The following is a 13918-nucleotide window of genomic DNA, read 5'->3' on the forward strand; positions in this document are numbered from 1 at the left end:
GGGATGCTAAAATATGAATATGGTTTGAATACTTTGGGTTAGCTTTTATTCTTCTCCATAAGGAGGTATATATAAGAGTTTACATGAGTGCTTTACAAGGAAGTAGATATAGTAATCAATTAGAATAGTATCTCCTAATTATATAAAATAGGATAGTATCTCCTAATTAGGATAGTATCTCCTGATTATATAGTAATCAATGATTTGACAACTATATAAAATAGAAAAGTAAATCTCTTAATTAATCAAGGAAATAAATCTCCTTGATTAATTAGGAGACTCACGTCAACACTCCTCCTCAAGTTGGTGCATATACATCACCAATGCCTAACTCAGTAAGTGAGTCATGAAATACTTTGCCACAAACAGTTTTGGTTAAGATATCTGCCAGTTGATCTTCTGATTTTACGAATGGTAGGCCTATGATCTTCTTCTCAATTTTTTTCTTTGATAAAATGTCTATCCACCTCAACATGTTTGGTTCGATCATGTTGAACTGGATTATGGGCAATATCGATAGCTGACTTGTTATCACAATGTAACTCCATTTGCTTTTTTGGCTTGAAGCCCAATTCTGTCAATAGTCTTTTGAGCTATAGTAATTCACAAACTCTGATAAGCACATAATTATTACATGTAATATCCCTTAAATGATATTTGTTAGTATCTTATTTGTTTAATTTTGGACTAATTGCTTTGATACATGGGTATGTCACATATGAGGTGTTGTTGTTACAAGGATGGCTTAATCAACTTGGACTATGCACAATAAACATGCCATGGGCATTCACGTGGGTTGGCAACATGATGATGAAAGACTACCTTTTGGAGGTTTGCACATGCCAAAGGAATGCAAAGAGAGAGATGGTTGGCCACCAAAGGAAAAGAATAGCAAAGGAAAATTGGGTATTGCCCGGCCAACCAAAAGGAAATATAAAGAGTTTATCAAAAAAAAAAAAGGAAATATAAAGAATGAGAAAGTGAGGAATAAAAGGAAAGAGATAAGGAAATGAAATCATGATGGCAATAAACAATGGAAGTGGGGCATCAATTGAAGAATTAAAGAAGAAGAAAGCTACGGGAATGGCATGATGGGATAAAAATTTATTCAAGACATATTGCAAGGTTGCAACATGAGCTTCTCCTACAAATAGAGAGATCCTCCACAGCATTCAAACACACCAAGCTCCACAACTCTTGAGCTTTCTCTCCTTCCTCCAATTCTTCCTGTTCTAAATTTCTGTTTTAGTTTTATTTTATGGGGAACTAACTCCCTAGCTAAGGCTAGGGGGAAAGCTTTTAATATGAGTATGTAATTTTTATTAGTTTGATCCAAACTTAAGCTTTAATGTGATTTTGTAGTTTTTGTTCAAATGGAATTTGTAGTTTTCTCTTTTTAATTAATTGATGAATGTTTGATAATCTATTTCATGGGTTCAATCATGTTTTTCCCATTGTGTAGTAAAAACTTTCATGCTTTTAAAAGAGAAGAGAATTACTAAAGATTAATAGAATTTTGACGAAGATTATTTTTTGATGGTTTGTTGCCAATGGTACAAGTTATGCTTAGAATACTTCTAAAGGAAATTAAAAAGAGCTTAATTATTTTGAACAAAGACATTGGAAAATATTTTGTGGATCAAATTACTAAGAGTTGCATGCTTATGTTAAAAGTGGAACCCCAATGCCTTAGTATTTTAATCAATTAATTTTTCTTTAAATCAAATCTTGCATAAATCTACCTCTCAATCAACTTGTTCTTTTTCATCTCTGTTATTTTCTTTACACTGCTCTCTATGGATACGACACTCGGACTTCCGAGCTACACTAATATGACACCTTCCCTTGGGTTTTGCAAAGTGGTATTAACAAACTCCGTGAGCCATTCCTCGATACTCTACTTCTGCACTAGACCGAGAAACCACATTTTGTTTTTCACCAAGTGACTAGGTTACCTCCCACAAAAGTAAAGTAACATGAAGTAGAGCGTCTATCAGTAATGGAGCCAGCCCAATCAGCATCTATATATCCAACAATTTCAAGATCTCCAATTTTTTAGAACATTAATCTTTTCTGAGGGGTTGACTTTAAGTATCTTAAGATTCGATCAATTGCATTCTTATGAGACACACTGGGTGAATGCATAAACTGACTAACCACACTCATAGTATATGCAATATTTGGTCTTGTGTGGGCAAAATATATTAACCTTCCAACAAGGCGTTGGTACTGTTCCTTATTGGTTGGTTCTTGATCCATGTTTTCACACAACTTATGATTCATCTCAATGGATGTGTCAGCAGGCTTGCATCCAAGCATTCCTATTTCAGTGAGTAAATCCAATACATACTTCCTTTGAGACAGAAATATAGTTGTGGACCTTGCTACTTCAATTCCGAGAAAGTACTTCAGATCACCTAAATCCTTCATCTCAAAATCCTAAGACAAATACTTCTGTAGTTTCAGTTGATCTCCTATGTCGTTTCCAGTTACGACTATGTCATCCACATAAACAATCAATGCAGTAAGTCTTCTTCCATCACGCTTCAAGAACAAAGTGTGATATGCATTACTCTGTATATATCCAAAATTCTTCATGGCTTTAGTGAATCTGCCAAATCATGCCCTGGGAGATTGCTTTAACCCATACAATGACTTTCTGAGCTTGCAAACTTGATTCTTCTTGTCACAAGCTAAGTTACATCCTGGTGGTAAGTCCATATATACTTTTTCTTTAAAGTATCCATGCAAGAATGCATTTTTTACATCAAACTGATATAATGGCCAATCGAGATTTGCTGCTAGATACAGAAGGACTCTGATAGTTTTAATCTTGGCTACTGGGGCAAAGGTCTCTTGGTAGTCTATCCCATATCTTTGTGTGTACCTCTTCACCACCAATCTAGCTTTATATCTTTTAATAGATCCATCTGCTTTGAGTTTCACAGTATAAATCCACCTACATCCCACTGTCTTCTTTCCATGAGGTAATGACACGAGTTCCCATGTGCCATTCTTTTGGAGAGCTCGCATTTCTTCTAGTGCTTCATTCATGGCTTCTTTCCATTTAGGGTCTTCTAGTGCTTTAGTTACACTATTGAGGACAGATATTGTTGGCACTAAAACTGAACAGATAGAGATGAGTGCAACTTACAAGAGATGTGGACAATCCTGTAGATCGATTGAGTGTTAGATGGAGATCCTTCCTGTTCTTGGATGCTGATCTTGAATAGAAGGAAGACGAAGCTCGTGAGGTCTATGGAACCGGTGTGGAACCAGCCTAAGACCCTCCGATGCTAAAATAAGATTGTTTCAAAGAGCTCTTGTTGTTGACCATATAAAAGTATAAAAGTCAAGCTGAAAAGTCTTACCCCTGTATTGTAGTGAAGGAGCCTATTTATAGAGGGCATCTTGTATGCTCTTAGTACTTAATTTCGATGTGGGACTCGTGGGAGGGCCCTATGAGGTTGACACGAGTCCTTAGATATTTCGGGCGGGTGCTTTGAGGTTGACTCTGCAGAATCGGTAGGGAATACCGATTGTAGGCTGTGCTGGGCCTGTGGCGACCTTTTGCTGCTTTGAGACAATACCATCGGTAGCCGATGCTGATTGTTCGGAGCCTTGGGCACTTGGGGAGTGCTTGGCCAGATATTGTACAAACAAGCTAAGTCTTCTTTCGTTTTTCTTGTATTTCTTAATTGAGCAGATTGGATCTCTCATGGCTTGGTGCCCCCAGTTTTTCACCCTGTTGGGTTTTCTGGGTCAACAATTATCGTGTGTTATTTACATTCCGCTGTTACTAGTTTTAATTTATTAACCACGAAATTGTTTGTGTTTGTGCTTGTGTGCTTTTGAAAAAGTTTAATTTAAAAAGGGTAGTCTTTTTCTTCTCGCCTACTTCACCCCCCTCCCCCCCTCTATGTAGGCTTTTAGAGCTTAGGGCCTGGTTTTACAAAAGTAAATCCCTTAATTAATTAAGGAAATAAATCTCCTTGATTAATTAGGAGACTCACGTATTGTTGTGTGGATTTCAGCTTCACCAAAATGGATTAAGCTGCATCCTCAACTTGTGATACTCGCAAGTGCACGAGCCGTTCGGTAGTATAGCGTATTGATCGGTTCATAATTGTATATCATTTTGTACCCTTCTAGCTTATGATTTGGTTATGTTTTTGAGTTAAACTTGTGCTTTTAATCCTTTTTGTGTTTATCTTTCAGTTCATTGAGCTTTAGGTAATAATGATGGCTTTAGAGAGCATAATTCATGCAATTCAAGCATGTTAGGGCCTAATTTGGATGAATGGATGAAGAGCTTAAAGACAAACTCAATTTTGGCTACAGTCCCCTGCCAGCCCAGTTTCGTAGGTCATATTGCAAGCTTTGTTTCAGCAACCTACATAGCTCGGATGAGGCCACATTCTTCATGAAAGTTGTTCCAATGGGTGTGTAATATAACATATCCAAAATTCAGCCCCATTGGATAAATATGGAGTCTGTTACCTAGCAAACACAGAGCCATGCTCAGGATGGATTTTATCAGCGCGCAAAATGAGTTAGAAATTTGTTTTGGCCATAACTTCCTCCTCCGACCTTGGATTGGCCCAAATGATATATGGCTGGAAAGAAGACATTCTGAACTTCAAGTTTGAGTGCTTAAAGTCTTAATTTGCTTAAGGGAAGCCCAATTCGTAAGCCCTTGAAGTTGCTGGTCATGCTGACCTCAGGATGAGCTATTATTTCTGGTTGGAAGCTTGGTCATGGTGACATGAAGATGAGCTAGGGCTGCTGGTGGGATTTATTAGTGAAGTGCATCAACCATTTCAGATTTTATAATGGAAGTGTTGTATGCATTAGTGAAGTGCATCAACCATTTCAGATTTTATAAAACAAGTGTTGTATGCATTAGCCATACTTAATTCAGATTTTCAGCTTCCTTAGGCCTATATATAGTGAGGTTTCCCAAGCTTGTAAACACACCCCAAGGGGGGGAGCTCTCAAACACTTCTCTAGAGCTCCCTTCCCTTCTCTCCCTCAAATTCTCTTAGTTTCTCTTTCTAGTTTTCAATTGTTGTAATGAAATCTTTTGTGTTGAAATTTTCCTTAAGTTTTTCTTAGTTCCACTTTACTTTTCATTATGTAAATTATTTTCTTTAGTTTCAAGTTTGATTAGTTTCCAAGTTTCAATTATGGTTTTTGTTCTTATTCATTATGCTTATAAGTTGATATGCTAGTTTGAATGATTGATCACCATTTAGGCTTGCATGTTAGCTATCTTGGTTTGAATTAAAAGTAGACACCATGCTTTAATTCGAATTGAACTATGAATAGGAAGAGTATGTATGGACATTCGACAACAGGGATTAGATACATGCTTGGTTGTTTAAATTGTTCTTCTATGCTTAATGGGTTCCTAATGCTTAATTTTAGGTTAGACAACAAATGATCAAATTAGGGAATTAGGAACACAAGGTTATGACCACACACCATGGCTTAATCATACTTTAGCTAGAACCAATCCATTAATCTAATTGAACTTGGGAATTTATTTGCTTGAGTTACTTTCTTATTTTCTTCCTTCTTTCATGTTCTTTGTTTTTGTTTCTATTTTGTGTAGGGAAACTAAATTGGATCATTCAATCACCAATCCCTGTGGAATCGACCTCGCACTTACATACGCTAAACTACCAACGGTTCGTGCACTTGCGAGTATCACAAGTTGAGGATGCAACTGAATCCATTTTGGTGCAGCTGTATCGACGCAACAAGTTTTTGGCGCCGTTGCCGGGGATTGGCAACATAGTTTGGTTCTATTTCTTTTCCCTACTTGTTTTATTTTTATTTTTCATTTTCATGTTTTTCTAGACAATTTCTTGTTTTAAAGTTAATGACGTTAATGGACCAGTTGTGTTTGTAGTCCAACAGAAAAGGACAATTGCCCAACAAGCAAGAGAACTGGGTTTAAGTCCCAGCTTACACAACCCATTGGTGCTTGTTGCTTTGAAGCATGGAATTGGACTTGTGTTGATTTTTCCCTTTCATTTTTAGTTTTTTTTTTATATTTCGTAATCCTTTAATTCCGTTTCAAGTTTTCTATGTTTGTTTTAGCAATTTATTATAGCTCAATAATAAATGGAGAGAGATGGCAACCTCAATCATAAGAATGGGAAGTGTGGAGCAGTGGGAGAAGTCGCGACCTCCAAGTGCATCCATGCTCGACCTAATCGCTTCAAGGGGGAGCATTTCAATCCTTTCTCTTCTTTGAATTCTGTTTATTTTCGTAGTTGTTTTTGCCTTTTGGATCGCGTTGAGTTCTTTGTTTTTCTATGCTGAATCCAACCATATAAAGAACGTAAAATTTGGACTTACGGTTGGAACGTTATAGCCTAAAAACTGAACAGAGGTCGAAGCTGAAAAACATAGAAACGAATCTGTCCAAATGGTGATAAATAGGTGATAGAAAGTGCTGTTTGTTTTTTTTTTCTTTGGTTTCTTGGTTTGTTTCTTTTAGTACAATAATTTATATCGTTTGTTTGAGTTTGTTTAGAGTACTTAGTTCATTTTCGTTTATGGTTTGTTGTTTCATGTTATCTTAATTTGTTTTTGTTTCTTTTTCTTACGAGAATATATTTTTTTAAAAATTTAAAAAAAAAAATTTATTTTTCATATGAGCCGACTTATGGTAACCCCAGTGAGCACTTCTGTTAATACAGTGTCTAGGAGTTCTTTAGGCGACACCTTCGGTGTCTAAGAAGTTTGGGTTTTAAGCGGGACCATTGTGACCCCTCCAACCTTCCCGGATCCCCTGGCTGTGTTTTCTAAGGCCCTTAATTGGTCATCCGTGAGTGCTTGTATATTCGTGTGTTTTTAAATTAAGTTTTATTTATTTATTTATTTTCTTTGTTTTCTTTTCTGTATAGTCTTTGTTTTTGTTTTGTTAAGTTAGTTTATTTATTTATTTACGTGGTATGGTTAGTTAGTTTATTTCTGAGTGTTAAAACACATTTTTATTTCAAACGCTGCATTAAAAACAAAAACAAAAAAAAAAACAAAAAAAACAAAAAAAAACAAAAAAAAACAAAAAAAAAACTTCTTCTTCTTCTTCTTCTTCTTCTTCTTCATCTTCATCATCATCATGGCTTGCCTCTATTTTCTCTTACTTGCAGAATCTGCAGCAGCTCGACATGGTCCTCATTTTTCCTCTGCAGTGCTTCCACGTGCTGATTGGCACAGTAGAGCCGCTTCTGCAAGTCCGCCACCATAGCCTTCAAGGAAGCTATTTCCTCGCTCATCGCGGCACACTCCCTTGTCCTCGCTAGTAGGCGCATGCCCAAATTGGTAGCGGAGACCGCATGGAGCACAGTTAAATTGTGGGACTCCTCCACCGCTGCCTTGTCAGACCTCTGTGCCACATGCAGATGATCTGTCGGTGTGAGCTTGCTGCCAATCATGCCTCCCAGCAGCGCTGCTCTGTTCGGCATTGCCTCAGAAAAGTTCGGTATTGCCTCAGCAAAGTTTGAGGCCGTGCCGTGATGATATGTAGAGTTTGGAAAGACAGTGTTTGGAGGAGCCCTTGTCTGGGCATTCGGTGGTGCAAGTGAGAGCTCAAGGTTGAGATCATCAAGGTGAGTGCATGAGGATGCCATTTGTTTTGCTTCTGAATTTTTTGATGTTTTTCCTTGAGTTTGCAGGAAGAAATGCTGGGTATCATCCGCTTGCAGAGGTGTGGTTTAAATAGACATACGCTGATGAGAGAAAGCCAACACCATTTCGGATTTCCCGGGCATGCTCGACCTAATCGCTTCAAGGGGGAGCACCTTTACTTTCACTTTACTTTTCTTTTTTCCGTGTTTTCTGGTGTTTTATGTTTTTGCCCGTTACTTTCATTTTCTAGAGCTTTGTGTTTTTGCTTTTTCCTTTCGGCTGTCATCTTTATTTTATTTTAGTTAGGGAACTGTGCTTTCTTTTCCGTTTGTCGTCTTTATTTGATTTAAGTTTGGGAAGTGTGCTTTCTTTTCCGTTTTTTTTTTTTTTTTTTTCTTCTGCAACTTTACTATTTTATTTTCAAAACAAAATAACGAAAATACAAAAACAACAAAATAAAATAAAAACAACAATAATGCAGTAGGAAATCATTTCTTCTCGGTGCTTGGTGTCTCGACCATTGGAGCTTTGAGTTTGGCCCTCTGGCTGTCCTCTTCCGGGGCTTCACGCACAGCTTCTTGGGGCTCATCACTTGAGCTCCCAAAGATCGCAATCTTAGCTTGAGCGTAACTACTCTCGCGATCTGCTTGTTTGCGTTTACCCGGTCTGTCTAGGTCTTCCAGCTGTTTTCGCATGTCGCGAGAGTACAACTCTACCATCTTTGATAGGTTTCTATTCTCGTCCCGCAATACTTCTAGCTGGTGTCGATTCACCTCCACTATCCTTGACCTCTCCCTTTTCAAGCTTTTTATAGCAGTCTGACACTCCTCAACCATACTTCGCTCCGCCGCCAACTGACCTTTCAGCACCTCTACCTCATGGGACTTCGCAAGTAGGCGATGACCCAAACTTGCGACTGTTGCCGTACTCTGCACGCTCAGTGCCAGGGCATCGCTCACGACCCGGTTGTCATCCCTTGTCCCCAGAACACGTATATCTTTAGGAGTCACCAGATTTCTGCCTACTCCAATGGCAACATCGTTGTCCAGGAGTATTGAGTCAGTTACTATCACAGGCCCCCGTGCGGAAGCAAAGTAGGGCATCCATACTGGTGCCGCTGCTTGGCCTCGTGTCTGAGTCGGTGGAGCTAGGTTGAGATCCAACGAAAATGGGTAGTTAGAGGCCATTTGATTTCTCACTCTCTTTTCTTTCTTTCTTTCTTTTCTCTTTTGTGTGTTTCTGAGTTTGCGTTTTTTTTTTCACCCTTTCTTATAGACTTAGTCTTTGACAAACCCTAGCCATTGCAGCATCTGAGCATTTTCTGAATCTCCAGCATTCCTTGAGTCCCACAACCTTCTCGCCTTCCAACCATACCCAACTCATTTATCACGACGTGTCTTTTCTGAACGAACGCGTTCAGTAAAGTCTTCGCGCCTTTCCATGAGCCCGTAATTTTTGCTTGTGGAGTCTGCGGCGCCTCTATGTGTCGACACGTGTCTCACCCTGTCTGTTGGTCCCTTACACTGAACCGAGACATCATGACCCATGTTAAAATCCCGCTCTTTGTGTTGCTATTCATGGTTCGATAGTTTGTTTTTACAAAACTAAATAATAATAAAAAGCTGGAAATGAAAACAAATTGTGGGTCGGGTTTCACTTTAGTTTGGGTTTCAAAGTGGGTTAAATTCACCGTGGTTTGTGTTTCGAAATTGTGGGCTTTGGGCTTCAAAATTTTTTTGGGTTTCGGAATTGTGTGATTAGGGTTTACTGTTTCATTTTTTTTGTTTGTTTGTTTGTTTGTGTTGTAATTTTTATTTTATAATTATTTTGTTTTTGTTTTCTTTTGTGATTTTGTGATTTTTTATTTATTTGCTTTAATACCTTTCATTTGTTGTTATGACATTGTTTGTGGCTAATTTTTAAACATTGAGGACAATGCTCATTTCTAGGTTTGGGGGTATTGGAGTTTAGCAAGTAAACTTGGTTTTTCTTAAAAAAAAAATTTAAAAAAATTTAAATTTCTTTCTTGTTTTGAATCTTGTTTTGTTTAGTCACTTTCTGAACACATTTGATGGGATTGTGATAAATGTTGCATGACTTAAATAAAAAATTGAATTTTATTTATTATTTATTTTTTTCCTTGTAAATTTTTATTGTAAAAAATAATAATTAATTAATTAATTAATTTGGCATCGTTCTAGCATGACATGTTCGAAACCTTCTTTGCACTTGCCATTTGTTTCATAATTTTCCAATTAAAGGATTTGCATGATCTAAAGAATTGTATCAAGCATAAATTAGACTTATATAACCATATAATGTGAGCTTTTGAGCCTTGTGCTTCATTTCATGAGTGTTATACACATACTCTTATTTTCTTGTCATCAAAGTTGTTGTTTGATCTCATTATTCATTGATTTGGTTGAACACTTAAAAGTCATTCATTCTTATGCAATTTGACTTCATGACATTTTAAGAAGTGATATTAAGGCCTTCTTTGGATCGTTTGTGCCTTTCAAGCTAACCTTATGCATGCTTAAGCATGATTTTCCATTGTTTACCATTTTGAGCCTACATGTAAACCTTTTCTTTCATTTTACCAATTATATTTCCTCGCCTTAGCCCGAAAAACAAATATTTACCTTTCTAAGGAATTCATGAGCTCTAATTCGGATGTGTTTTTCATGCTAAGTTTGGGAAGGGATATTACATAAAAAAAAAATTCACTCAATTGGTGAAAGAAAAGAAAAGAAAAGAGAAAAATTGTGATTAAGTGGTGGTTGAATGAAATTTCATTTTTGGGTTTCATTTTTGGGCCTTCTAAATAAATTGGTGTTTGTTCAATTCAAGGAAAGGAGTATGAATAATTGTAAATGAAGGTATAAGGAGTTTTGATCGTGTAAAAGAAAAAATCTAATCGTGATGATTCGAAGTCTTGCAAACAATTGTTTTATGCTCTTATATTTTGAGTTCCTTGGACTTTGTTTTATCCATACCTTTCATTTCTTACTCACCTTACACCCTTGGCCCCATTTCAACCTATGTTAAAGACCTAAATTGATCTTAAATGTCATGTGGTTGAATTGCATTCATTTTTCTACTTTTAAGTGTTTGGCATCCTTCTTGAGATCATATTAATGCAAGTTCTTCATCTTTCTATTTCGAGTTAAGTCTTTATGGTTTAACTCTAATCTCATGTTTATAACTGAGTGTTGCATTATAGCCCTCTTCCGAGTGATTCATTTGTGAGAGGACAACTTTGGTGAGATTTGAAGTTGAACTTGTGCTTTGTATGATTTTTGAAATTGTGTGAAAACTAAGATTGGGGAATTTGTTGCATTTGGCTATCACACTACCACACTTTGAGCATATTATGTTTTGAACTTTGCCGCTTTGTGAATAATGTTTAAAATTGAGCTTTTATTGTTAAAACTTTTGAGTCATGTGCATGAGTCATTTCTCTTCAGAAAATGTTCGGAAAGATTGTTTTGAGTTCTTTTTATTTTTGTAATTTTTTTTGTTTTGTTTTGTTTTGTTTTTGTTAATGTAATTTTTTTTTTTTTTTTTTTTTTTTGTTTTTTTATTTTGCTTAAGGACTAACAATCTTTTAAGTTTTCTAATTACCTTGTTTTACAGAGTCAGTAAAACGTTTGTGGGTATCGTATCTGTTAAACCCTCAGGAGACACAACTCCTCCTACTAGGGATGCCTAGAGGTTTAAAGGCTTGTTGCATTCGCTCAATGCAATCGAGTTACCTACGAAAGTGGTCTAGTTAACTTCTTGTTTTGTTTTGTGTTGTTTTGCTCGAGGACTAGCAAAATCTAGGTTTGGGGGTATTTGATCGGTTCATAATTGTATATCATTTTGTACCCTTCTAGCTTATGATTTGGTTATGTTTTTGAGTTAAACTTGTGCTTTTAATCCTTTTTGTGTTTATCTTTCAGTTCATTGAGCTTTAGGTAATAATGATGGCTTTAGAGAGCATAATTCATGCAATTCAAGCATGTTAGGGCCTAATTTGGATGAATGGATGAAGAGCTTAAAGACAAACTCAATTTTGGCTACAGTCCCCTGCCAGCCCAGTTTCGTAGGTCATATTGCAAGCTTTGTTTCAGCAACCTACATAGCTCGGATGAGGCCACATTCTTCATGAAAGTTGTTCCAATGGGTGTGTAATATAACATATCCAAAATGCAGCCCCATTGGATAAATATGGAGTCTGTTACCTAGCAAACACAGAGCCATGCTCAGGATGGATTTTATCAGCGCGCAAAATGAGTTAGAAATTTGTTTTGGCCTTAACTTCCTCCTCCGACCTTGGATTGGCCCAAATGATATATGGCTGGAAAGAAGACATTCTGAACTTCAAGTTTGAGTGCTTAAAGTCTTAATTTGCTTAAGGGAAGCCCAATTCGTAAGCCCTTGAAGTTGCTGGTCATGCTGACCTCAGGATGAGCTATTATTTCTGGTTGGAAGCTTGGTCATGGTGACATGAAGATGAGCTAGGGCTGCTGGTGGGATTTATTAGTGAAGTGCATCAACCATTTCAGATTTTATAATGGAAGTGTTGTATGCATTAGTGAAGTGCATCAACCATTTCAGATTTTATAAAACAAGTGTTGTATGCATTAGCCATACTTAATTCAGATTTTCAGCTTCCTTAGGCCTATATATAGTGAGGTTTCCCAAGCTTGTAAACACACCCCAAGGGGGGGAGCTCTCAAACACTTCTCTAGAGCTCCCTTCCCTTCTCTCCCTCAAATTCTCTTAGTTTCTCTTTCTAGTTTTCAATTGTTGTAATGAAATCTTTTGTGTTGAAATTTTCCTTAAGTTTTTCTTAGTTCCACTTTACTTTTCATTATGTAAATTATTTTCTTTAGTTTCAAGTTTGATTAGTTTCCAAGTTTCAATTATGGTTTTTGTTCTTATTCATTATGCTTATAAGTTGATATGCTAGTTTGAATGATTGATCACCATTTAGGCTTGCATGTTAGCTATCTTGGTTTGAATTAAAAGTAGACACCATGCTTTAATTCGAATTGAACTATGAATAGGAAGAGTATGTATGGACATTCGACAACAGGGATTAGATACATGCTTGGTTGTTTAAATTGTTCTTCTATGCTTAATGGGTTCCTAATGCTTAATTTTAGGTTAGACAACAAATGATCAAATTAGGGAATTAGGAACACAAGGTTATGACCACACACCATGGCTTAATCATACTTTAGCTAGAACCAATCCATTAATCTAATTGAACTTGGGAATTTATTTGCTTGAGTTACTTTCTTATTTTCTTCCTTCTTTCATGTTCTTTGTTTTTGTTTCTATTTTGTGTAGGGAAACTAAATTGGATCATTCAATCACCAATCCCTGTGGAATCGACCTCGCACTTACATACGCTAAACTACCAACGGTTCGTGCACTTGCGAGTATCACAAGTTGAGGATGCAACTGAATCCATTTTGGTGCAGCTGTATCGACGCAACACGTATGTAAGTGCGAGGTCGATCCCACGAGGATTGGTGATTGAATGATTCAATTCATTTTCCCTACACAAAACAGAAATGAAAAAGAAGGGAAATAAATAAAACAAGGAAGAAAGAAATAACTAACTCAAGCAGATAAGTTCCCAAGTTCAATTAGATTAATGGATTGATTCTAGCTAAAGTATGATTAAGCCATGGTGTGTGGTCATAACCTTGTGTTCCTAATTCCCTAATTTGATCATTTGTTGTCTAACCTGAAATTAAGCATTAGGAACCCATTAAGCGTAGAAGAACAATTTAAACAACCAAGCATGTATCTAATCCCTGTTGTCGAATGTCCATACATACTCTTCCTATTCATAGTTCAATTCGAATTAAAGCATGGTGTCTACTCTTAATTCAAACCAAGATAGCTAACATGCAAGCCTAAATGGTGATCAATCATTCAAACTAGCATATTAACTTATAAGCATAATGAATAAGAACAAAAACCATAATTGAAACTTGGAAACTAATTCAACTTGAAAACTTAAGAAAAAAATTTACATAACAAAGAAAAATAAATTACAACTAAGAAGCAAAAGGAAAGCTAGAATTGAGAACTAGAAAGCAAAATTAAGAGAATTTGAGGGAGAGAAGGGAAGGGAGCTCTAGAGAAGTGTTTGAGAGCTCCCCCCCTTGGGGTGTGTTTACAAGCTTAGAGAACCTCCCTATTTATAGGCCTAAGGAAGTGAAAAATCTGAATTCAATATGGCTAATGCATACAACACTTGTTTTATAAAATCTGA

The sequence above is a fragment of the Prunus avium genome, chromosome 1 (assembly GCF_965620075.1).
Source record: "Prunus avium chromosome 1, drPruAviu1.hap1.1, whole genome shotgun sequence".
In the NCBI taxonomy this organism is placed as follows: Eukaryota; Viridiplantae; Streptophyta; class Magnoliopsida; order Rosales; family Rosaceae; genus Prunus; species Prunus avium.